Raw genomic sequence first — 27,042 nt, 5'->3', positions numbered from 1 at the left:
TGGATCTGTACCCTAATCAAGAGAACAAACTTCGCATTAGGATGGACACAGGCCTTGCAAAGTCCTGCTTTCACCTGAGGATTCTATTTCCTCCCAGACTCTAACATCCTCTACTCTGTATGGATTTTATCATTCATGAAGGAGGTACTAATTAAACTGGACTTCAAATGCCTCCTAACTGGCAGGAATCTGGGGGAAAAATGCATTTTTCCATGTTAATAGCTTCATACAAGTGTCAGAGCTGCATTGATACATTCCTGTAAAGAAACCACATCTGGCACAGCAGCTCTGATTAGGGATACCACTTAAGTTCAGGATGATCCATTGTCATCAGCCACATCTCTCTGGTTTTTATAAGGATCAGAAACGTGAATGGATGGGGGTGATAAGAGAGCCCTGTCCCTGCATCCTTGAGGTGTTTGGTACTAAACCCTGTAATTCCTCCAGGGAAGTTGTATTGCTCTTGATACATAGTTGGAGGTTGGGATGGATTAGGATGGTGACACAGTTTCAGGGATTCTACTCGGTTTTCCCTACCGTTTAATATCTTATTCCACCAGTCAATGGGCCAATTGTGAGTTAACAGGCTAAGTCTATCAAATCTCTTCACTGAGGACTGGGAAACATAACATGGATCCAGTGAACCACTGGCCCCACTGTGGCATGAACTTGAACCAGGACTCCATTTATCACCTGGTCTCCATATACCCTATGCTAACATGAGGCCCATGGTGGCGTCTTAGGTTCCTTGGTATAGATGTCACTTCAGACTCTAGTAGACCTCAAAAGTCTGGGCATGCTTTACCTAGCATAGTTATTCTAAAATGATTCTTTTTATGAGGAAAAACTGGGGAAATACTTCTGGTGATTTACTGTAGGTCTTTCCTCAGGGAAACCCATTCTCCTCCAATAAGAAAACTGGCTCAGACCTAGAAACTTTATAGAGATTGTGATTATTCTTTTCATTGCAATAGCTGACATCAGACTTGTTTTATACAAGTGCAGAAATATTCTTTTTTTTTTAAAGGGTACAGTTAATATTGTCACTTATCAGACGGCAGTTAGGTATATAGTCTTCATACTTGATCTTTCCTTTTTGTAAATAAAAAAATTTACAGGGCTTCCCTGGTGGCGCAGTGGTTGAGAGTCCGCCTGCCGATGCGGGGGACACAGGTTCGTGCCCCGGTCCAGGAGGATCCCACATGCCACGGAGCGGCTGGGCCCGTGAGCCATGGCCGCTGAGCCTGTGCGTCCAGAGCCTGTGCTCCGCAACGGGAGAGGCCACAACAGTGAGAGGCCCGCGTACCGCAAAAAAAAAAAAAAAAAAAAAAAAAAAAATTTACAAGTTTTAAACAGCCAAAGGCTGGTCATGTCTTCAGAAAACATGATTAGATTAATTCATTAATGGTGGCTTCGAGTTTTTCCTTATTAGCTCCAGAAAATTCACCCACCTTCTGTCCCTTTTCAAAAAACTGGAAGGTTGGCATGCATTTGACTTCACACTCTGAAGCCACATCCTAACAGTCATCCACATCTACTTCGAGGAATGCTACGTTGGAATACTTTTCAGAGAGAGAATGAAAGAAAGGCTTGATCATTTTGCAAGGCCCCCACCACGTGGCTGAGAAGTCGACTACTACGAGTTTCTCTCCTGCCCTTGTTCAAGGCTTCCTGAAAAGCATACTTGCTCTCAATCTGCTTCACCATTTTGGCTGCTGGGGTCTGACCAGTGACCTTACACTGGAAGAGACGGAAGTGGATCCAAGGCGCCAGACGAAGCTTCCAGAAACATTCTTATTAGTTGCCCATCTATCTCACCCTAAAACACCAGCTGTATTGACCTGCAGAAAACTGACATTGGTTAAGATACCCTGGCCACACAGACCTTGCTTGTTATAGTATTACCATTAGACACAAGGTCAGATAAAATGCTACCACCTGACCTCTGTAGAATCTTACTTTCCCCATTGATGCAAGGAGCCTAATTCCACAGCAGGATCTCCTGCTGTTACACCTTAACTGTAAAGGACAGCTTATCAAGGATGTTGTTGCCACCCTAATGCATTCTTTATTGCCTTTGTCTTTGAGAAGGGCCCAGAAGACACAGCCTTCTTAGTGGACTTTTTGATCTTAGGGGATAATCCATTGTAACATCCTCCCTGTACCTTCTGACCCCTTTCTCAACACTCTGCCAAAGCAGTTCAAGCATCTCCATCTCATTTATAGATCATCATCTTCTCCAAGCTTCAAAACAGCCATCTCAGTAGTCTCTGATTAGGACACTTCCAGATGTCCCTGCCAGGATAGTAGGTCCTGGGTCCTGGGGGAATGCTCTCGTGTCACACTCTCCCTTATGCAGCCTTACATTCTTAACCCCACTGTCCAACATCCTCAAGACAAAACTTTCCTGCCATTTCTCACAAGTGCTACAGTATGTACTTAACAGACCTTGCAACACTTTCAGTGAAGAAGCTTCTTCCTCGCAGGGCAGAGACAATTCCTGGCTGGTGAGGGGGGCAGTGACCCAAGTTACTTTTGAGGTAATAAGGGGAAGAGGTGGATTTTTAGGAGGGCATGCAACATCTTTCAAGGTATATGCCTCAGGTGTGATTTTTTCATGATCTCTAGACAACGGGAAACTGTTTCTTTCTAGTCTAGGGTAGGGGGACCACTTCTCCAAGCCTGCAGCGTTGAGGGGACATCTAAAAGTTCAAGATTCTCAGGGGCATCCACCCAGATATACCCATCTTGAGTCTGGAGGTCCCATTCTTCGCCTATCAAGTCTCTGAATCTAGCAAAGGAGACATGTCAAGTTCTCATTCAGTATCCTTTGTATCTCTGCCACCTTTACAGTCAAACGCTCAGAGTGAATTTTCAATGCAATCTGTCATCCAGCTGCAGGAGATGAAGATCTCTTTAAATCAAGTTACTGAAATGTCCTGGCTTTCACAGCATGTCCTGAGTTGCTAGGAGGCTGATCTGAGCCTATCATTCTTCAAGGTTTCTAAATCAGTCTTTTAAAGTCAAGCTCTCTTACAATCGTGGGTTTCCATTACCCAATACCGTTCAGGTACCACAACCACTCCATCACCCAGTGCTTCCCTTTCCACCTGTAATTCAACCCAGGAAAAGTGAGTCTTTAATGGTGATGCTAGAGAGTCTTGCTACTGCTGAGAAAGAGAAAGGAGTGTCTTCCAAAATCTATAAAGAACGGGCATCTGGGGCATTTAGCTGTAACTCCTGCTTCCCATTGGAGATATGCCCTGAAGGTATTAACATCCCTTCACTCCGAGTTTCCTTCAAGCCTGGGCTTGCACGTGAACAGGGCTGACTTCTGTGGCTTCAGAGAAGACCCTAAGGCAGAAAGCACAAAGACATGTAGCTCACTTGAGCTGGACACTGTCAGCATGAGTTCAGGCTTATCTAGAACTATCCAAAGTGTCTGCAGCTGAAATTAGAGACAAGCCAGGAAGATGCGACTCAGAACAAAAGTTCCTGTTCGTCAGGGAAAGGTAACAATGCCACTGACTTCTCAAAACGGTCAGACCCTCCTCTGAGACTTGACGTAATCAGCTCCTTCAGGGAGAGAAGTGAAGACCTGACCGTCATGTCCCCTCTGCCATGAGTCAGAGGCTGACTCCATGCAGCGTTGCCTTTCCCATGCATCCCATTTGCACACGCATGGGCACTGAGCAGGGCGTGGGCATCCTGTGCCTCCATCTGAAGAGGGAAACCCAGGGGCAAGTGCTGATGTCAGTACAAACACCATGGCATTTATGTCAAGGTGAAATCAGCTGCTGGAACAAGGGGCAGGTGAGACTGAAGGGATGTGATGTACATAACAGATGTCTGATATGTGCTGTGTGCGTGATATACCAAGTAGGCAAAGATAAGAATGGTGAACATGGGGCCTCCCTGGTGGCGCAGTGGTTGAGAGTCCGCCTGCCGATGCAGGGGATACGGGTTCGTGCCCCGGTCCGGGAGGATCCCATATGCCGCGGAGCGGCTGGGCCCGTGAGCCATGGCCGCTGGGCCTGCGCGTCCGGAGCCTGTGCTCCGCAACGGGAGGGGCCACAACAGTGAGAGGCCCGCGTACCGCAAAAAGAAAAAAAAAAAGAAAAAAGAATGGTGAACATGGAACAAAAAATAAAAACACTTCACAGACGTGACCTAAGGGAAACATAGATCGCTGATCTCAGTCACTTAGACTATATTCCAAGTATACATGAAATGCTCATAAAATGACCAGATAGTAGGCCAAAAAGCAAATTTCAATGAACCTCAAGACACCATCCTGTCTTGGTCTGGTTTTCCCAGAAATTGGAGCCTGAGAGAACTCGGGTACAGGTGACTTACTTGGGAGGTGATCCCTGGGAGCAGGAGTGAGGGGTATGACGAGAAAAGCAGTCAAGGGAGGGACTTGCCTGGTGGCACAGTGGCTAAGAATCTGCCTGCCAATGCAGGGGATATGGGTTCGATCCCTGGTCTGGGAAAATCCCACATGCCACAGAGTGACTAGCCTGTGCACCACAACTACTGAGCCTGTGCTCTAGAGCGCACGAGCCACAACTCCTGAGCCCATATGCCGCAACTACTGAAGCCTGCATGCCTAGAGTCCATGCTCCGCAACAAGAGAAGCCACCACAGTGAGAAGCCTGCGCGCTGTAACAAAGAGTAGCCCCTGCTCGCCGCAAGTAGAGAGAGCCTGCGCGCAGCAACGAAGACCCAAAGCAGCCAAAATAAATAACTTTTTTTTAAAAAAAGAAGGCTTCCCTGGTGGCGCAGTGGTTGAGAGTCCGCCTGCCGATGCAGGGAATATGGGTTCGTGCCCTGGTCCGGGAAGATCCCACATGCCGCGGAGCGGCTGGGCCTGTGAGCCATGGCCACTGAGCCTGTGCGTCCGGAGCCTGTGCTCCGCAACGGGAGAGGCCACAACAGTGAGAGGCCCGCGTACCACAAAAAAAAAAAAAAAAAAAGAAAAAGAAAAAAAAGGAAAAGCAGTCTTGAGCCAGTTACTGCCGCGGGCAGCTGGGCTTGACCCTCCAGAGAGCCCTGGAAAACGTGCTGCAGGTATGCGTCTGCAAGACGGGAGACCAGAGCACATGCCCCTTACCTCTAATCCCCTGTTAATGGAGAGTTGCCTCCAGGAGTATCAACCACCACCACCCCCACTTCTGAGCTGCCCTGCCTGCAGGTTGAATGGGCTCCTGCATTTCAGAGAAAGCCCCGAGGAAGAAAACGGTTGGTGAGCCTTTGAGATAGGACACTGTCTTTCACAGCCACACTGAAATCAGGTGTGCCAAGGGCATGGAGCTGGGCCACCAGAACTCTGCTGCATGTAGATCACTTCCTCTGACCGAAATACAATTTTGTTATCTTTGACTTCAACTTAATTACCCACATGCTTAAATTTAGGAAATACTGAAATTCTTGGTCTCAGAACAAATAAGTTACTAGAAATGAATGATGATCGATACCATAAATCAAAACTCGTAGAATATGGAAAGTATAATTTAAAGAGAAACTTAAACCATTTTTAACATTTTATATTGATGAACAAATATCAAACTTATTGTTTTTTTCTACCTTTTGGATTCTATATATATGTTATATTATATCATATATATGATAGCAGAACCTAATGAAATGAAATGTGATGCAGTAGGGACAAGACCAGACATCGACTACCTGGAGAGGCCAAGGAGGTAGATGGACCTGGTAAGACTGGTGTGGTGGGCTCAGGTGCCCACCCATAGCCCTCAGATCTTAACATACCAGTGGGCACAGGCTGGCATATAACTGCCAGTGTTGCATCTCTGAGGGCTCTGCCCAAAGCCACAGAAGGCCCCTTTGTCTTTGTACAGGACAGGCCCCAAGTGCTAGGGAATTAACACATCTTTGGAGCAGGCCTTAACCAATTTCTGATTGGAATTAGGTTGTAAATGCCCCATACTCTTGCCCTTCAGGTGGGATACCTTTAGTTTTTCCATGACACTAGGCTCCAGTCATTCCCAACGTTAAGTCTTAATAACGCAAGACATACTGGATGCCTTCTCTTGTCTCACTTCTCCACTCTCTAACTACTGGTGTTTCCCAAATCTACTTGCCCTCAACCTGTGTTAGGATCTGCTTTTGGGAAAACTCAAACTAAAATAACTGGTCAAAAAGATGTCCTGAGTAAACAATATTTGGAATTATGAAATGGAATGTAATTACAGACAAATAAGAATGCTATGAGCCACTTTAGGGCTCAAAGCAAATTTCAATGAACCCCAAAATACCATCCTGTCTTGGTCTGGTTTTCCCAGATATTGAAGCCTGAGAGAACTCAGGTACAGGTGACTTACTTGGGAGGTGATTTCTGGGAACAGGAGTGAGGAGTGTGACAAGAAAAGCAAAATGGATTAAAGACCTAAATGTAAGGCCAGAAACTATCAAACTCTTAGAGGTAAACATTGGCAGAACACTGTATGACATAAATCCCAGGAAAATCCTTTTTGACCCACCTCCTAGAGAAATGGAAATAAAAACAAAAATAAACAAATAGGACCTAATGAAACTTCAAAGCTTTTGCACAGCAAAGGAAACCATAAACAAGACGAAAAGACAACCCTCAGAATGGGAGAAAATATTTGCAAATGAAGCAACTGACAAAGGATTAATCTCCAAAATATACAAGCAGCACATACAGCTCAATAACAAGAAACAAACAACCCAATCCAAAAATGGGCAGAAGACCTAACTAGACATTTCTCCAAAGAAGATATACAGACTGCCAACAAACACATGAAAGAATGCTCAACATCATTAATCATTAGAGAAATGCAAATCAAAACTACAATGAGATATCATCTCACACCAGTCAGAATGGCCATCATCAAAAAATCTAGAAACAATAAATGCTGGAGAGGGTGTGGAGAAAAGGGAATACTCTTGCACTGTTGGTGAGAATGTAAATTGATACAGCCACTATGGAGAACAGTATGGAGGTTCCTTAAAAATCCACAAATAGAACTACCATATGACTCAGCAATCCCACTACTGGGCATATACCCTGAGAAAACCATAATTCAAAAAGAGTTTTGTACCAAAATGTTCATTGCAGCTCTATTTACAATAGCCAGGAGATGGAAGCAACCTAAGTGTCCATCATCGGATGAATGGATAAAGATGTGGCACATATATACAATGGAATATTACTCAGCCATAAAAAGAAATGAAATTGAGCTATTTGTAATGAGGTGGATGGACCTAGAGTCTGTCATACAGAGTGAAGTTAAGTCAGAAAGAGAAAGACAAATACCGTATGCTAACACATACATATGGAATTTAAGAAAAAAATAAATGTCATGAAGAACCTAGGGGTAAGATAGGAATAAAGACAGACCTACTAGAGAATGGACTTGAGGATATGGGGAGGGGGAAGGGTAAGCTGTGACAAAGCGAGAGAGAGGCATGGACATATATACACTACCAAACGTAAAATAGATAGCTAGTGGGAAGCAGCCGCATAACCCAGGGAGATCAGCTCGGTGCTTTGTGGTCACCTAGAGGGGTGGGATAGGGAGGGTGGGAGTGAGGGAGACGCAAGAGGGAAGAGATATGGGAACATATGTATATGTATAACTGATTCACTTTGTTATAAAGCAGAAACTAACACCATTGTAAAGCAATTATACTCCAATAAAAATGTAAAAAAAAAGAAAAGCAGTCAAGGGAGGGACTTGCCTGGTGGCGCAGTGGCTAAGAATCCGCCTGCTGGGACTTCCCTGGTGGTCCAGTGGTTAAAACTCCACACTCCCAGTGCAGGGGGCCTGGGTTTGATCCCTGGTCAGGGAACTAGATCCTGCATGCTGCAACTGAGGCCCGGCGCAGCCAAATAAGTAAATAAATATTAAAAAAAAAAAAAAAAAAAGAATCCGCCTGCCAATTCAGGGGACACGGGTTCGATCCCTGGTCCGGGAAAATCCCACATGCCACAGAGGAACCAGCCAATCTTAAATTTGTATGACATGAACACACTCCTAGAAAAACAGAACTTAACCATAATGAAATCAAGAAATGACTCATAGCTCTATTTCAGTGAAAAATAAAATCAGGCCCAGAGTTATTTCACAACCAAGCACTCTCAGTTAATTCCAATCTTACAGAGTCTACCAGAGAAAGAAAAAGAGACATTTTTCTCAGCTCATTTCAAAGCCCAGATAACCTTGGTTATGAAACTAAGTCAGGACAGCACAAGAAATTTGTGAAGCTGGTATTCATAATCTTAAGACTAGCTAATCTGACCTAGCAATATGTACAGATATAAAAGCACTAACATATTCATTTACAAGAATATAAGTTTGGTTAAGTTGGCAGTCAAGGTCCAATCAGGAAAAATCCCTTTGCTTGAAATATCCAGAGTGGTTTCTAATACAAATGATTTTTGCAGGGGTGATAGAAGACCAGAGAAGCTAAATAGGGAAGATGAAACAGTGCCGATTAACAAGGGTATGTATCTTAGGACCCTGTTTATATGGAGTTCTAGAACAGTCAACTAATCTATGAGAGAACTTGGATCAATTGTTTCCTGGGGTAAGAGGAAACTCTCAGGTTTAGAAGTATTCTATATATTGCCTGGGAAAGTGGTTAGGTAGATATACAACTTGGTACACTTAGAAGGTACATACAATGTATATATTTTATCTCAATGAAGACTTAAATAACATCTTTAGTTGGAGAATGAAATAAAAACAAAAAAAACAGTCATAATGTACCCACCAATTCACTTCATTGCAACTGCAATAGCTCACTCACAGGCAGCCTCTTGAATTGCTCATCAATTCATTTCTTATCTTTGGACAATATAATATGAATTTATGCATTTGTGGTAGTTTTTCAAGCTTTTATCTAAACTAACTAGTATAATCCTTCTGTAATTTACTTAGTCTCTGTGAGACATGTATGTTGTTGTAGTTTACTCATTTTTCATCACCAAATTATTCCAATGGGTAAATCGTGACCGCTTCATACTCTTTCCTGTTAGTGGACTTCAGGTTCACATAATTTTATGGCTAATGTTTTTTGAACATTCTTGGACACTTCTTGTAGAGGTATACAATATTTCCTAGGGTATATACCTGGGAATGGGTTTGAGTATGCATATTTTTAATTTTGGTAAATATTTTTGAGGTTACAGCACCAAAAAATACTTACCAGTATAATATAGATTTCCCTTTGTTCCACATCCTTATCAGCTCTTGGTACTGGCCAAAAAAAAAAAAAAAAAAAAAAATGTTAAAGCAGACAAAACTACAATGGTATTGGGTTGGCCAAAATGTTTTTTTTTTTTTCTGTAAGATGGCTGTAGTAGTGCTTAGTTGTCTTTAACTTTATTCGAAACAATTTTGTTAGAGTGTATGTCATAACTGTCATATCAGCATGCATTTTAAAAAAAGACATCAAAATTTGTGAATTTTTATATAGCCATTTTAATATTGAAGGTGGAAGAAAAACATTTTCAGCATATTATGCTTTATTATTTCAAGAAAAGTAAAAACACAACTGAAATGCAAAAGAAGATTTGTGCAGTGTATTGGAGAAGGTGCTGTGACTGATCAAACATATCAAAAATGGTTTGGGAAGTTTCGCACTGGAGATTTCTCACTGGACAATGCACCATGGTCGGGTAGACCAGTTGAGGTTGATAGTGATCAAATTGAAACAATAATTGAGAACAGTCAATGTTATACCCTGCAGGAGATAGCCGATATACTCAAAATATCCAAATCAAGTGTTGAAAATCATTTGCTCCAGCTTGGTTATGTGAATCGCTTTGACGTTTGTGTTCCACGTAAGTTAAGCGAAGAAAACCTTCCTGACCATATTTCCACATGCAATTCTCTACTAAAACATAAAGAAAACGTTCCGTTTTTAGAACAAATTGTGACGGGCAATGAAAAGTGGATACTGTACAACAATGTGGAACAGAAGAAATCATGGGGCAAGTGAAATGAACCACCACCAACCATACCAAAGGCTGGTCTTCATCCAAAGAAGGTGATGTTGTGTATATGGTGGGATTGGAAAGGAGTCCTCTATTATGAGCTCCTTCTGGAAAGCCAAACAATTAATTCCAACAGGTACTGCTCCCAATTAGACCAACTGAAAGTGGCACTCGACGAAAAGTGTGCAGAATTAGTTAACAGAAAATGCATAATCTTCCATCACGATAATGCAAGACCGCATGTTTCTTTTGATGGCCAGGCAAAAACTGTTACAGCTTGGCTGAGAAGTTCTGATTCACAAATCACACCATTTACACCATATTCACCAGACACTGCACCTTCAAATTTCCATTTATTTCAGTCTTTACAAAATTCTCTTAATGTTAAAAATTTCAAATCCCTGGAAGACAGGAAAAGGCACCTGGAACAGTTCTTTGCTCAAAAAGATAAAAAGTTTTGGGAAGATGGAATTATGAAGTTGCCTGACCTGAAAAATGGCAGAAGGTAGTGGAACAAAAGGGTGAATACGTTGCTCAATAAAGTTCTTGGTGAAAATGAAAAACGTCTTTTATTTTTACTTAAAAACCAAAGGCACTTTTTGGCCAACCCAATATAATAATACAGGCATTATAATTATCACTTCCTTTTTTTGGTATACATTTATTTTATTTTTTTATTTTTGGCTGCTTTGGGTCTTCATTGCTGCATGCAGGCTTTCTCTAGTTGTGGCAAGCGGGGGCTACTCTTTGTTGTGGTGCGCAGGCTTCTCATTGTGGTGGCTTCTCTTGCTGTGGAGCACGGGCTCTAGGCATGCGAGCTCAGTAGTTGTGGCAGATGGGCTTAGTTGCTCCGTGTCATGTGGGATCTTCCCGAACCAGGGCTTGAACCCGTGTCTCCTGCTCTGGCAGGCGGATTCTTAACCACTGTGCCACCAGGGAAGTCCAATTATCACTTCCTTGATTACATACATAAAAATGTGTTCAACAATTTTTTTCTTGCAAGGTTTCATTCATCATATCTTTTTAACTGTTTCATTTTTAGGTTCTGATTTCTAAGAGTTCTTGACATATTCTAGGTAGTAATCCTATATGGTTATATCTCAAATCTCCCCAATTACACTTTTTTATTTCCTTATATTCTTAGAACAAAAATTAATATTTTCTTATCGATGATACTTAGTATACTTAAGAAACCCATTCCTTTTTTAATTGGAAAATTAATGTTGTCAGTTGCTAAATTAAGATGTGAAAATAGCATTGTGATTATGTTTAAACGGAGTGCCTTTTATAGAGGAATATGAAAATATTTACTGATAGAACAACATGATGACATGATATTTTGCATTTGCTTCAAAATAATGGGGAGTTAGGTGGGTAGTGGATGGATCAGAATTGGCCTTGGGTTGCTGATTGTGGGGCTGAATGAGGGATACTTGGGGTGCATTTTACTATTCTATCTGTATGTAGATTTGAAATTTTACATAGTAAAAAATAAAAAAGTAACAATTATACAATGACAACAAAATGAAACTCAACGTTCCTGTGAGTTGGCTACTCTCATTTCATATTAATAAGGAAGTTGCAGCTTGGAAGAATTAATGACCTCATCAAACCTAGTCTTAAGGGAAAAATTGTTCATTTTTTCCCATACTAGGTTGCATACCTAAAATTAAATAATGCAAATTAAAAATCAAGTTCATAAGAAAGAAATTAATTAGAAAAGTATTTAGATTTAGATGAAGAAACCCATCCTTAAAGTCATAAAGTATCCTTCATTTTCTTAAAGCACTGCCTCACACTTCAGTATTAGCCTCACACCATTTACAAATCAATTACAGATGAATTAAATATCTAATTAATTCTCTTTCCTTATGGATAACCTATAAAATAGTACATCCTTTCCCCACTGACCAGCAATATATCTAAGTCAATGTTAAATTGCCATGTATGCATGGACTCATGTCTAAATTCTGTTCTATTGGTCTGTTCGCCCATCCTGCCCAATTCTGTACTCGATAAAATTGACAACTTCTGTAATTATATATTGACTTGGTGGTTGGCACACTTCCCATATTGAGCCCTTGGCCATCATAGCTTTACCCGATAGGCAAATGAGAGCTTCTAAAACTGCTCTCTTCCAGCCAAAATCAAGACAATATTACATCCCAGGAGGAAGTGGTAAAGATTTATGACACTTAAAAAATATTGAAAGGAGACAGGGATAATGGTGCCCATTATATCCATCTAATTCACCAGTCTGGTGGCTGAAAAATCCAGAGTCTGGAGCGAGTTTGCTGGGTCTACTAGTAGTAGCCCCCATCACAGCTGCAGTGATGTTAGCAGCTGCAGTGACGTCTACCTTTGTTAGAACTGATTAACCTGGCCTCAGATACATGGTATGTAGCCGTTAATATGGTTAATATCTTCTTTTCGGAGAATCAGAAGTGGCTCACATCTACAAGGAATAGATATCATAAATCTGATTTTGCTCCAGAGCTTAATCAACTTTCATATTCTGTTGAAGTTTGAGATCAGGTCCATCTGAATGCACTGAAGGGCATACTGATTCACTCTATTGATGACATACTAATTGGTCTAGATGAGCAGTAAGGGGCTAACACATTGGAGGTATTGGCAAAGCAATGTGCTTCATGGGGTGGAAGACAAACCAAACATTCAAGGACCTGCCACATCAGTCAAACTTTTACAAGACCAGTGACCAAGGGTATGTTGGGACATTCTGCACAAAGTAGAAGATGAATTATTACACCTTCCATCATGAATAAAGCACAACACCTCGTGGGGCTGTCTGTAAGGTTAGGATTACTGCCGTGCAAACATTGAGTATAAAGAAAGCCTACAAACTCCAAGTGGGGCCCATAGAAGAAACAGGCTCTTTAGCCTATGCTGCTTGGACCAGATAACCTAGCACACCCTATAGGATGGCTGAGCAAATCTTTTCTGAAGAAGCTAAGGTACTAAATAATTTAGGCTTTGTGAACCATATGGTCTCTGTTGCAAATTCAACTCAGCCACTGTAGTGTGAAAGCAGCTATAAATCCCTCCAGGAGGGAGGATAAACAGGTCAGTAGCAGTCCTACCTAAGTTCAGAAACTTTTGTAGCTTTAGCGCTTAATTTGAAATGAATCACAGACCTAACTTAACCTTTATGTGTAGATTGAGGTATGATTTGTAGTTAACTCTCTTCCATATGAAATATCTAGTTTTAGTCATAATATAAAAACATATTCTCCACTGAATTATGTGGGTGCCTTTGTTAGCTTTCCTATGTTCCAATGGATCTTTATTTCTGGATTTCCTATTCTATTGGTGTATTCAGGAAAGGACTCACTGCCCAGGTACAAGAAAAACGGTTATCTGGTATCTTTCAGCTGTTAGCTCTTCAGGGTCTGCCTTAGCTTTTGACGTGAGGTCACATGCTTTTCAGGGTTGCCCCAACCGATTACTGTACCACCACCTTGGTCAGTCATTGGCTGGAGGCTGCCCAGAGGAGAGCTTGCCCTTATCCACCACTACCTTGATCAAAGACCTAGCTATTTCTATCCATTTTGGACCTCCCCTCAGGACCAAATTTTCTACATTGCAGAGACTTTGTCAGGTCTATACTGCAACCTGGTGGATTCTCCTGACCCACCTTTCCTCCTCCTTCCCTTTCAAAGGCATTTCTCTTTCAAAATGTTTGCATCCCTACCTCTCTCAGTATCTGCCTTCCAGAAAGCCTGACATGACAAGTGATGTATGTCTATGTTATGCAAATACCAGACTGCCTTGATTATTGTAGTTCTATTAAGTGCCTTGATTATTGTAGTTCTATTACGTCTTGAAATCAGGTAATAGAATTGCTTTGTTCTATATTAAAATGACTTGGGCTTTCTACTTCCACTTCCAGATGAATTTTTGAATAATGTCAGTTACTATAGAAAATTGTTTTCCTTTGGTGTTGTGTTAATTATATAGATCAATGAGGGAGAATAGGCATCTTAACAATATGAATTATCCAATCTATGAATGGCATATCACTCTGCTTAGATCTTGTTTCTCAATATTTTACATATATTTATGATACTTCATTAAGAAGTCAAGAACAAATCCATTGAAGATCAGCCCTTTTGTCAATGTTGGCTCAGTTTTCCTTATTGGAAAGACTTCAAAAGAATTCATTACATAGCTACCATAAAAATAAAGCAAAAAGGGATGAGGGCAGTAACCCAGAGAACTGGCAACAGCAGGCTAGTGAGACAAAGTGAGGATCTGGTGTTCCCAGAGTCTAGGAACCAGTGTCACGTGAGGCTATCTGACAGGAGCGTGTAACAGAGTCACTGAGATGATACTCAAAGCTGAAAGAGAAGGTAAATACTTGAGCTTGTCTATCCTCTGCCCAACATTCTGTTCATGTGCCATTTTCTGAACCTAGCTAGAAGTTGAGAGATTTGTTTACCTATTGCTGCACAAGAATATGACTGAACTTGGCAGCTGAAATCAATACACAGTTACTACATTTCCTAAGGATCAAGCGTTGGGCACAGTTTAACTGGTCCTGTTTGACTGCTTCAGAGTTTCTCAAAGCTGCAATGCAGGTGTTGGCTGGGCTACATTCTCATATAGAGGCCTGACTGGGGAAGAATCTATTTCCAAACTCAGATGGTCAGTAAAATTCAGTTCCTTGTTTTGGACTGAGGGAGTCAGTTTCTGGCTGGCTTCTGGCCAGAAGCAGCCCTCAGTTTCTAGAGGTTTCCCTAATTTCCTTACCATATGGTTTTCCCTAATACAGATGGCTGCTTCATGAAAGCCAAAAGGGAAATTGTGACCTTCATCTTATTGCAGATGATGTCTTATAAAACATAAGCACGGAAGTGACATGCTATCACCCTTGCTAGGTCCTACTAGTTAGAAACAAGTGACAGGTCCTGCCCACACCGAAGGGGATGCTGTTATGGAATGGTGTGAATTCCAGGAAGCAGGGATCATGAGGACTGTCTTAGAAGTTGCCCATCACAGCAGGGGAACCTGCAAATAGTAGTTTGCAGGGGGAGGGAGGCAAAGGATCTGAGTACAAATCAACTGACTTGCATGAGCCTGATGTCTTCAGTACCAAATATCAAATGATCTAAACCAGAACAATTGTAGCCTTTATTTCCTCTTCTCTCCTTATCCTTGATTTTTTACTCCAATTTCAACCTCTCCCATAGCTAATCACTCTAGAGTGTGTTAAATGTCTGAAAATATGCATTTATCCTTGGGTAATTTAAAATGTTGCATGCATTTTTCATTTACATAACTGATATTGTGCTATAGATCTTCCATTTTCATTTAACACCAAAATTGGTTGTTACACTACATGGAGTTCATGGTTTCTAACTTCTATAATTTTATTTTTCATTTCCTGTAATGAACATCTAGGTTCTTTGCCAACTTTCCTTAACACCAAAATGAATATTCTAGAATATTTATGAATCTGAGAATACTCTGGGATATATCCAAGAATGTGACTGTTGGGTTACATTTCTTCATCTCCTGTCTGATTTTCTTAGGAAAAAATGGAGCTCTATGCTAAACTGACAATTAGACATTGAACTTTGTACCCTGTTAAGAGTGTGAATTTCCTAAGCATCCATGAAAGACTAATAAAAATAGATTCTATACTAGGCTAGAGAATCTTACATTTCAAAAGGCAGAAATTACATTGTCACAAGGGAATCTAATTTATGCAATAGAAAAAACTCCCATGCTCTTCCAATTTAAAATGCTCTGCTTCATAACTACTGGTTCAAAGAATAAATCAAATACCCAGAGGTAAACTCATAACCTTAATTTTTAAAAGCACATGTTTTTAAAGACATTACAGAACATTCAAGTGTAACTGTAGCTTTAGCCCAATTCCGTAAACAAGTTTTCTGTTTAAGTGAGATCACTAAACGTAACAAAAGCAGAAATTAATGTATTAAAACAGAACTGAAAAATCCAAGAGCTGGCCCTTCTAGGTACTGGGATGGATAGGGAATAGCCTTTTTTTCTTTTTGGTTATGGAGTAGACATATTAGATGATAAATGATGGGGCTTAGGGAGACTTGACCATTAACTGGTCACTTAGCTTTTGACAGACTGTTTCCTCAGTTTAAGCTTACCATCTCTAAGCTAATATGAGATTGGAAACAGGGAGGGGAACACTTGACTGCAATAAAGCTTAAGAAAATACTATCAGTAATTTTGACTTTGAAGGGAATGAGCTGGTGTATTTGAGCTCATGGATGTCAAGAAGCCTGAGTAACTGGGTTTATCTTGGTTGGTATCAATCCCTCCCCCACTCCCCACTTTTGAGCATGAGCCACAGGAAGTTATCTTTGTACCTTCCCCAGGGGGATGGAGGTAGGTGTCCATGGGCAGTGTTGTCTTAAGCAGAAGAAAGTCACGTCACCCATCACAACTAGAGTTTTCATCCTGGGGTCCTGCATGGAGCAATGTCTTGGGTCTAGCACCTCTTTCAACCTCCCTCCCCATTTTAAGCATGTCTGTGTTTTCTTTCTTGAACTTTCTGAAACATTGACATATGAGGTGAGGAATAATAAGTATAGTTTCAGCATGTGCTCAGTTTGAACTTGAATTTTCATCTTGAACTTGAAATATGATCCTAGCTACGAATATTTCTCCCTTCCTAATACTAGCAGTATTTAATTTCCCAGTACAACATCAATAGCAAGAGTAGTAATACAGTCTAAATAAACTGAATGCTTCTAATGGCTCATTAAATGTGATGTTTGCTCTAAGCCTTTGGAAGATTCTCTATCAAGCTATGATGTTTCCCTTTATTCCTAGCTTGACAGAATTCACTCATTCATAAAGTTTGCAAATGATTTTTTGAAACTTGAGATAATGTGTTTTTTCTCTAACATGTTAATGAAGTTATTGATATCCCCTCCAATACTGACCTATCCTTGCATTTCTGAGACAAATTCTACGTGGTCCCTATATATTTTAATACACTGCTATATTTGATTTTCCAGTATTTTTAGACTCCTTGCATCTGTTAATTATGTTGACATACAGCTTGCTCTTCTCATTCTGTCTATGGTATCAAAACTATGCTAGCTTCATACAGTGAATTAGGCAATCTTCATCTTTGGCATTTTTTTTAATGCAGCATATCCTCAAACTCTTATCAATCAGGGTCTAAACCTGGAAGACAAAGCATTCCAAACATTTACTACAGAGGGAATTTAATCCAGGTAATGAGTTAATCTGAAGATCGAAGTGCTGGGAAACAGGGAATGAGATGGTGAGAAAACTAAGAAATGAACAGCTTCAGGGATGCACTACTGCCGCTGGGTTGGGGAGACAGAGTAGGGGAAAACAGCCTTTCCAGGTTAGGATGCCCCAACCCTGGGATGGGGGCGGCTGGAGAGGCGGAAACCAAGGTGGGCCTACCTGAGTCGGAGGAGCTGCCTGAGACAAAGAGGAAAAGGAAAATACCCTGGACTCTTCCATCCTTCAAGCCCTCACCAGGGCTTTTGCTGGCCAAAAGCAGCTAAGAGCCAGCTGAATGAGGAGTCTGGGAAACACAGCCTTCAACTTCAAGGATCAGCCCCCTGCAGCACCCTGAGTGGAACAGAAGAGCAAAGACCGAAACTGGGAGCAAACATCAAACGCTGGGATTCGTTCCAGGGTTTTGCTGTCTAAGCAGTGCTGCTATGAGCATTCTTGACTGTGTGTCCCAGTACACAGGTTTAAGATTCTCTATGGTGTATATCCAGGAGCCATTGGGTGTGTGGACCTTACATTTTACCGGAAACCAGTAAAGCTCCTGTATGTTTTCCATTCCCAGTTACGTTGAAAATTGTCATGGCTCTGGGTCCCTAACAATGTAGAGTTTCAAGGATCTTCCATTGGCTCCTCTGAACTCCTTTCTCCACCTCTTATGTTCCCAGAGGCTGACCCGAATGGACTTCATCTCCCAGGCCCTCTGGTCTCTGGCTTGGGCTCACCAGTAGGGAACACTGGTGAGAGAGCTAAAAGAAGGTGACTACTCCTCCTGTGAACCCGTCTGGGGGAAAATAACAGCTTCTCCCCTTGGTGACTGCACTAACCATTGTGATTCCCCTACACACCGCCAACACCCCTGTGAGGAATCCCTCTGCAAACAAACCCTCCTCATGTTCTAAACTGAGGGAGCCGTTTGTCTCCCCAGTCGGGACTCCGACTGGTATATAGCCAGCTAGTCTTTATCATAATGGCTGCCCACCTGGCGCTTCTGTAATCTTGTTTAACTTCTGTTCCGTGATTCTTAGTGTTACCAGCCACCTTCACGTTAACTGGTTATTTCTGTTTATGTGAACTCTGTTCACAACTTGCTGTTGAGGGCTTTTTCTTACTGATTTATGGGAGTTCATTAGATTATCAAAATACTAGTCTCTTTTAGTTTGTATGGTGCAAATGTTTTCTCCCAATTTAGTCTTTTCCCTCAGATACCTCCTTAACTCTTAATTCTTTATAGTAAATCATTTGACATTCTTGTGTGCTTTTTACACACCAAAGGATTCCTTCTACCTTACCCCAAGTCATAAAATAACTTTAGAAGACAACGTAGAATAAGGTGCCTTTTACATCTACAGGTCTTTGTATCTGCAATTGATAGACTTTTGGCCCATGATAGGGTTCATACTCGAGTTCTTTGCCCCATATGAAAACCTCCGTCCTAGACTCGTGTATCGAAGCACTCATTCCTGCTCCAGCCACCCACTGTGTCATTTTAACCTTCTGGGTACTCGAGCCTATTCTGGCCCTTGCCTGTTGTCTACCCTTTCCACTAAATCTTTTGTCATAGAATCCTAGTTAAAATCCCTGTGTGATGCTCTAACGTCTGAGGCATCCCCGAACTGGCTTTGTTGACTATGTCATCCCTCTGCAATGGGTTACCTTCTTTCCATTCTCAACATGTCGGCATGCTCGCTTTTATGAACAGTACAGGTAAATTTTACACCTGGAAATGGGCTGTGAGGCTGTTGGCTGTTTGTGTAGAGGGAAGTGGCAGTGAATCTGGTCAGATGTGGAGTTGGGTTTTGGGTTTTCTTGGTACTGTTGTAACTTTCACCGCTTCCCATTTCTCCAGTAGAGCCTGCTTTTTTTTTTTTTTTTTTTTTCTTTTTGCGGTATGCGGGCCTCTCACTGTTGTGGCCTCTCCCGTTGCGGAGCACAGGCTCCGGATGCGCAGGCCCAGCGGCCATGGCTCACAGGCCCAGCCGCTCCGCGGCATATGGGATCCTCCCAGACCGGGGCACGAACCCGTATCCCCTGCATCGGCAGGCGGACTCTCAACCACTGCGCCACCAGGGAGGCCCTGAGCCTGCTTTTGCCTTATGTTTACGGTGCCAGAGGCTTTTCCTCCGTGTTCCCACCCAGCCCCGGCTTTCAGCTGTTCCTGTGCCACAGAAAGGGTCTCTCTCCATGACCTTGCCCTGCCCCAGCAGTAGACTTCTGTGCTTGTTGCCAGTGCTAGGCTCGGGATGGGGGGTGGGCGGGGGCGGGGCAAAGTGGTCCTCTGTTCTCCTTGTCCAGCCTTCATCCCAGTCTGGCTGTGTCCCTGGGCATCTGGAATGGGGGTTTCTGAGCGGCTCTGCCCCATCCTCATGGCAGCCACATGCCCTCTGGTCTTAGCGGGAAAGTACATTCTGCCCTTTCCCCAGCAGCAATGCACATCCATTGGCGTAGGAACGGGGAGAGCCTCCGGGGTTTCCTGCTCTTCCCTCTCCCAGAAGCTGTGGCTCTTACCTGTAGTCCTGGCAATGGGAGAGAGGGAATGCCTTCCCTCCTACAAAGGTGGATGGGTTTTGGGTCTTGGCCAGGCTTGGGGAAGGGAGAGCATTTCCCACCCCTCTCCTGGTGGCATAAGGCTTTAGTTCCTTCTGAGAGAAGGTTCAGGGAATGAAGAGGTGTTTATACCTGGCCTCCAGCATCAGCCAGTCCTATCCCGCAAGCCTGTCCCACCAAGCAGGACTCTGGTCTCTGCCCCAGTCTTTCTCATGAATAGCTGGTGGGGATCCTAGGCAAAGAGCCTGAGAGCGTGAACTTCTTGTGTGTTTCAGAGCTCAAGATATTCCAAACTTTAGCCCACGCTTGGCCGTGAAGAAGTCCTTAAGATTCTACCTGAATTTCCTTACCCACCTCTATGCAGGGGCTTCCATCCCATCTTCCTGTGTTCTGCTCAGAGGGGATTAGCAGGCTGGAATTTAACTCCTTGATTGCCTTGCAACCTCAGCTCTCTGAGATCAAAAGTTAAAATTTTGCGGATCATCTGGCTTTCTCTTAAGGGAAGAGTGTTCTCTTGAGGATTTCTACATTCTAAATAAGTAGTACCTCATCCCAAAATCTCTAATTTGCACTATGAGTTTTTCTCTGACCTATGGATTATTCTACAGGTGAGACTCTTAATTCCCAAATAATAGGATGATTTTTTCAGTCACTTGTGTGAATGATTTCCGGCCTATTTGCCTTTAATTGGTGCTCGTTCAGTATAACTTGCCTTTTGAAGTTTGATTTGCTTTTTCTTTGCAAAAGCTCCGCATATGCTTAAATGTGTTTGCATTTACTAGGTGTGCAGTGTATTGTGTTCCAGCTTGTCCTGGTGGTCAGATCTTTCATATCCTTACTGATTTGCCTACTTAATCAACTGAGGGAGCTATATTAATATCCCACTAAGTTTATGCATTTGTCTTTTACCTAGAGAGAACTACAAATTTTGTTGATACATTCTGAGGCCCAAAAACATGAGTCACTTTAAAATGATAGTCAGTTTGAGATCAAGTTATTATGTATATCCAGTATGTTTTGTCTGACATGTTAATATAGCTTTCAGCTTTGTTTAACTGGTATCTTTCTACCTCTTCAACTTTCCTGCATCCCTAAGTTTTGGATCTCTTATGTGTATATAGAGCTAGATTTTCTATGAGGCCTGAGAACTGAAGCATTTAGCCCTTTGTTATTACTAATATTTGGATTTAAGATTTATTCCACATGGTCTGATTCTTCTCTTCCTACTCCTTTTTTATAAATTTATTTATTTTATTTTTGGCTGCGTTGGGTGTCCGTTGCTGCACGTGGGCTTTCTCTAGCTGTGGCGAACTGGTGCTACTCTTCATTGCGGTACACAGGCTTCTCACTGCAGTGGCTTCTCTTGTTGCGAAGCACAGGCTGTAGTCACACAGGCTTCAGCACTTGTGGCATGTGGGCTCAGTAGTTGTGGCTCGCGGTCTAGAGCACAGGCTCAGTAGTTGTGACACACGGGCTTAGTTGCTCTGCAGCATGTGGGATCTTCCCAGACCAGGGCTCGAACCCGTGTCCCCTGCATTGGCAGGCAGATTGTTAACCACTGTGCCACCAGAGAAGTCCCCCTACTCCTTCTTTTAAACTGATTACACTTTTGTCCCATTATTTCCTTCTGTTAATGAGGTTATATTCTTTCTGTGTTACTAGTGGTAATGTTAAAAGTTACAGTATGCACTAGCTAAGGCTAATGATCAGTACTTTAGCTCTCTACCTAGACAACTTTACACATTAAAGGTGTCACGACCTATTATGGTTATATTTATTAATGTCCAGATGATTCTATCTTCGGCGAGTGGGTACCTCTACTGGTAATTTAGAATTCTGGAATTAAATCATTCTCATCCGCTTTATGACAAGGAGACCATATTGCAGGTGTCAGTGGAGTGGGAATAACTCCCGGCATGCTGTACCAATTATTCTCACATTTTGATGAGGATCAGAATCACCTGGGGAACTTGGTGGAAATACAAAGTCCAGACACTTTCCTGCCTCAATGAGCCTGGGCCTCTGTGCTTGACTAACATTCCAGGGGATTCTGTTGCTGAGTTTGGGAACCTCTGTATTATAGCATCATAATTACTGTGGTGAATGGGGATGATGGAGGTCGGAGGGGATGTACTCGCACATACAATTTCTCTAGCATTTGAGAGATGGGGAGGCAATAGCGATCACGGGGATTGAGAAGTTGGTGGCTACTGGCCAGAGTAGCACTGAAGAAAAATGGGAGCTCAGTTCAGCTAAATACCTATTATGGCTGTAGAGGATGAGAATTCTCTAAATGATGCCAAAGTGCACGTGTAGCTGGGAATCAGGCCCAGTATATGATCAGGACAATAGAGTTACAGAGATGTTAATTCTCACCCTGGCAAGCCTTGTACACTAACATCGGGCCCTGATAAATTAGGATCCTGGTCCAGGGACATCTGGACAGATGCACTTCAGATCCTTGAACCACCCAGTTTCCCAGAATCCTCTGGGCCCCTCCTTTTGCTTAAGGATAATGCAGAGGCCTCACCTGAGGCACATCTCTCACAAGCTGATGGTTGCCCCTTGTAAGTGATGCCCTGTATCCCTGACAGCTTCTAGGACAATTATTGGTGTCAAGTCCAGCATGGCCCCAGTGGGGCAGTCTGTCCTTGTGACAAAAGGGATTATTCACAAAAGGATCTATAGGAGCTGGTGACCCTGTCAGTAGGAACTTAAGACTTAGGAATGACTTAAAGGTGCTGGAGTAGGGGGTACAGAACACTAGGCTGGATGATGGAGAGTTAATGGGGTGCTCTCACAGGACTAATGTCATGGCAAAGATATGGAACCAGTCTTAATATGCTTCTGGTATAGCTATCAGAAGCTTCGGGCAAGGGAGGGGGTATAGAAAGCTGGCCTATAGCATCAGTCCTAAACATGGCTGTGCATTCATATCATGTAAAGATTTTTTTAAAATCCTGACCCTTAAACTTCCCATAATCTTCTACAAATTTCAGGAGACAAGGCCCGAGCATCAGTATTTTTAGAACTCCCCAGATGATTTTAACTTCAGTCAAGTTTGAGAGCCACTGACATGCAGCAAATGAGGAGGAGATGGCAGTTACCTTGGGAAAGTCTTAAGAAAGGATTCAGAGTGGGCCTTTTGAAAACCTTTATTATACATCACCAGAGAAGCCAGGATGGTCCCCAGGATGCTCCTGAGGTCTGTCATTTCCCTAAAACAAGGAAGATACTAATGATGGAAGGAAGCAGCCTCACTGAGAAATAGGGGTGGCTGCCATCTACCGGCCAGGGTTGAGAGGGGTAGAGGTTTATGTTGAACTGGACTCACTGGTGTCCATAGGAATAGTAGGATTTGGAAATAGCAGAGGTCAGGCAATAACAGTTGGTCACATCCACAGTGCCATAAAGCCAGAACAGCAAGCAGAAGGCCCTGATCCACAAGGCAATTAGACAATGTGTGTCTGGTGCGAAAGATCGGTGGCCACACAGGTATTGACCTGTCTAACAAAAGACCAAGAGTGGGTGAGAAGACTTAACACCAGCTGCTCCAATGGGAAGCCACTATCCCTTACTCAGTTCTCACCTGAACCAGTGCTAGTTAACTCCCCTTGAAGAAAGAACTATGTTGCTATGTAATACTATAGCAACAACATACAGTAGTGATTCCCCAAAGTTCACCCCAAAAGGAACCTATGGTCACTTACTTAAGTAATTACATTTCAGGAGTTGTTGGATAAAGGGTTAGACATGTTAATATGAAGGATGGAAAAATGCTTATGAATTTCCAACTGGACTAAGGATGTATGAAGCCAGTTAACAAAGTCCTCAGTCAACTAGTCCAACGAGCCTCTGGCACTGCTCTGCAGTTATTTCCCTAGCCCTTGATCCCTAAATATAAAGATATGCTTGGAAAAGCTCTCATATTTTTTCCTATTCTGGGGACTAAGTTGAAAAGCATGTTAAGTAGGTGGTCTGGATGGTTTGAATATTGGGCCAGCGAAGGCTTGTGCTGTCTGTGCCCCAGGATGCCCCAGAGATTGCCTTTTTCTCTAGACACAAAGGAGAACACCAGTGAGGACACCAGCCTCTGAGAAGTTTGTGGGGGAGGTCCTCTGTAAGCCAAGGCAGACAGCAGTGGATATATAGAGCTGGACTCCCTGGCATCCCTGGAGATGGTGGGATTCAGAAAAGCAGGTCCAAGTTGAGCAGCTATGAACTCAGGCACCCTGATGTCTGGGGAGGCTGAAATAAGCACTGAAAATGAATCACAAGCATAGTCAACAACATGGATAAAACTTACAATGAAGGATTTACCTGAATCTTGTATCACGGAAAATGGTGATTCTAGAAAACCATCAGTGTATTCTTTTGTCAAAATGAGATGAGACGTTATGTGCCTTCTGATCAAAGTTTACCGCACAGCAGTTCTAGATTCAGTTGTGTACCATTCTGGACTCACTCACCTGGCCTGAGTTTGGTTTCAGTGCCTCAAATGCTGGTTAGTACTTTTTCTGTAGTCTTGAGAGGATAGTTGCTGCTGCCTTAGCCACTGCTGCAGAGCAAGGGATCTGTGAGGGCTGCATTGTGAGGCTTCAGGTTGCTCAGAGCCTTGCCAAATGGCGCCTCCCTCTTAAAACATGAGACCATTGGAGACCCTCTGAATGCACATCAGATGTGTGTGGGAGTCTATAGCCCCTGGGGCAGCTCTGGCAGCGGGAGAAAGGAACTGATGGAGAAACTATTCCTTCTCAGTTGGAGGGATTTGGGGGGAAGTAACTTCCTTGCCCTCTCTAAAAACTTCCAGGCAGACTGAGAAATCAGTTTGTCAGAGAAGTATGGCCAACTCGAAAGTACTCTTGTCATGTTTGCCATCCCTCCTTCACTTTTCCCATTTTTCTTGGTATTTTACTTTATTATAATAAAGTGTCAGAACCTGTAGCAAAAATATTTGCTATGTCCCAGAACACCTGGCCTAAAACACTCCCCTATGAACTGTTCTTGCCAAAATAATGCAGGTTTGAATCCAAAAACTGTCTAGATCTCACTTTCAATTTATAGAAGATAGGGACAGAAGAACACGACAGATGACACCATGGGAATAAAATCTAGATTCTAGATCATCTGCCTTGTAAGTGGTTCCAATTTCAAGGAACTGTTAGTTAAAAGAAACTTGGATGGGCTTGAATTTGGGTCCTAATTGAAAATAGAGGCTTCAAAGGTATTGGCAAAACTCCATTTCTTGGTGAATGGTTTATACACATAGATGTTTACTTAATTAGTCTTTATGTCATAAATATTCATAGAACAAGAAATGATTAGAGCAGGTCAAAAATGGGGGTGAACAAAATTGGATGGGACAGCAATTGGGTTTTTAATTAGGAGGAGGATTCTAAGTTAAGAGGAGGATCCTAACTAAGGCTTCAGTGGTTGGGGGAATATACAGAATCGGCAAGAGGTATAGCATTCAGAATTGTGAGCTGTTGAAGGTGTGAGAAAATGGAGATCTCAAGAATGACTCCAAGGTCCTCAGAAGTGATCAACTCAAATGACTGTACCCCTTACTAAATAAGGGGCAACATAGGAAATAAGTTCTATTCTCTTGGGCCTTGAGATTCCTACAGGTCATTTAGGGGGAAACAGACATTGACAATTAGAGGCTGGATGGAAACCCAGGAGACCTGCAGATGCAGAAGTACATGTGGTTGGTGATTGACCCACGTCTTTGTTTCAGATCCTGTTTTGAGAGGACTCAAGTGGAGACTGAAGCCCTGGTAGTTTATTGGGAACATAGCATGAGTGAGAGGTAGTGATACCGAGCAAAGGCTCACTGCCCAATGCACATAGAAACCAATACTGTGGTATCAGCTTCTGAGAAAAGAAAGCTTTACTGCAAGGTCACTGGCAAGAGACAAGAGACAGGGCTCAAACCTGTCTCCCCAATCCAGGGTTGGGGGCAAAATTTAAGGGGTTAGGGGAATTTCAAACTTGGCTGATAGGCTAGTCTCAAATCAATCCTTTTATGGTAACAAAGCTACTTGGGCTGCTGGAAGCTGAATTTTTCTTGTTGAAGAACGTCTTGCTTTGTAAAGGGCTCTGGTGGCAACATCACTATTACTTGGGTTCTGTAGACTTAAGATTCTTGGTTCTAGGGTCATCCTGGGGACATGCGTTCCCATCTTGCACAAGCACAGTGCTGTTCCTGTAAAATAACTCAAGGTTTGATTAATCAACAATCTGCTTAAGGAAGCAAAACTAGTTTAAGCTGGTCAATGTCTTACATGCTGTTTCAATAGTCAGGAAATGAGACAATACAAGGATTTATTGAGTTGGTCACCACTTCAGGTGATTGACTGCTCCATCCCATTGGAACTTCAGGAAAGGTCTCAGAAGAAACAGGGAGGCATTTATTCAAGAGGCTTCATTGCCCCTTTTGATCAAGTTTTGCCGAGTGTAACTCCATGGTTTTCTGAGTTACATGTATCAGCACTGAGCAGATTCCCATAGGCATCTATGTGGCAGTGTCAGAAGCTCTAGGACAGGGTACCAGGCGGGTGAGATGATGTTGGGCTGATCTTAGGTGTGACTGGTCCCTGTAGCAATGGCTTAAAGATGAGATCAAAGAGGTTGAAGTGGTGCAGACACATCTCCCATCCACTCCAGGGGAGTATATAGAAATACATACAGTTGAGCAGCTGGTGAGCACCAACTTTTAAGGGGCAGGTGGAGCGAGGTGCCTGGAGGAAAACTTCAAGAATTAGTAGTAAAAGAGAGAAGAAAAGTTGCCACAAAACCCAAGAGAGAGGAGTTTTCAGGAGGAGGAATTAGAAAAATTGTATCAAATCAAACAGTAAATTCATTCGATAAAATTGGGAAGTCTTTAGCTAAAGTCTAGTTCTCAGAAAGAAAAAATAAATAAATCAAGGCCATAACATACTAACCAGTAAATGGATTGTGATCTGGGTAGACAAGTGACATTGGTATGTCTGTATACTTATGTCATATGTATACACTGCTGTATTAATGTAGTATGTATATTTTTATTCTCAAATATCATAAAATACTTACCTTCTTTAATACAAAACCTTTCTTCACTAAAAATGAAAACATTAATTTGTCAATGATGTGAATAAAAGTGCTCTATTTTCTAAAGTTTTTTTTTAAACTCTGATACAGTATTTTGAAGATCTAAGTTTAGTTTGTTTTGATTCTTGGTTTTAAGGGTTGTC

At 42.4% G+C, this 27,042-nt stretch overlaps 1 long non-coding RNA gene and 1 pseudogene across 2 annotated transcripts in view; one reads left to right on the top strand and one right to left on the bottom strand.

The window, feature by feature from the left end:
- LOC308624101 overlaps positions 1 to 27,042 on the top strand; it is a 296,768-nt gene that overhangs the window by 205,515 nt on the left and 64,211 nt on the right. The window lies entirely within an intron of this gene.
- On the bottom strand, positions 1,329 to 1,776 carry LOC308624100 (thioredoxin-like; annotated as a pseudogene). Its single transcript has one exon. The product of its transcript is annotated as a thioredoxin-like (transcript).

Source organism: Mesoplodon bidens (genome assembly GCF_964165515.1).
Source record: "Mesoplodon bidens genome assembly, chromosome: 10".
Classification (NCBI taxonomy): Eukaryota; Metazoa; Chordata; class Mammalia; order Artiodactyla; family Ziphiidae; genus Mesoplodon; species Mesoplodon bidens.
This window is presented reverse-complemented; position numbering and strand designations above follow the sequence as displayed.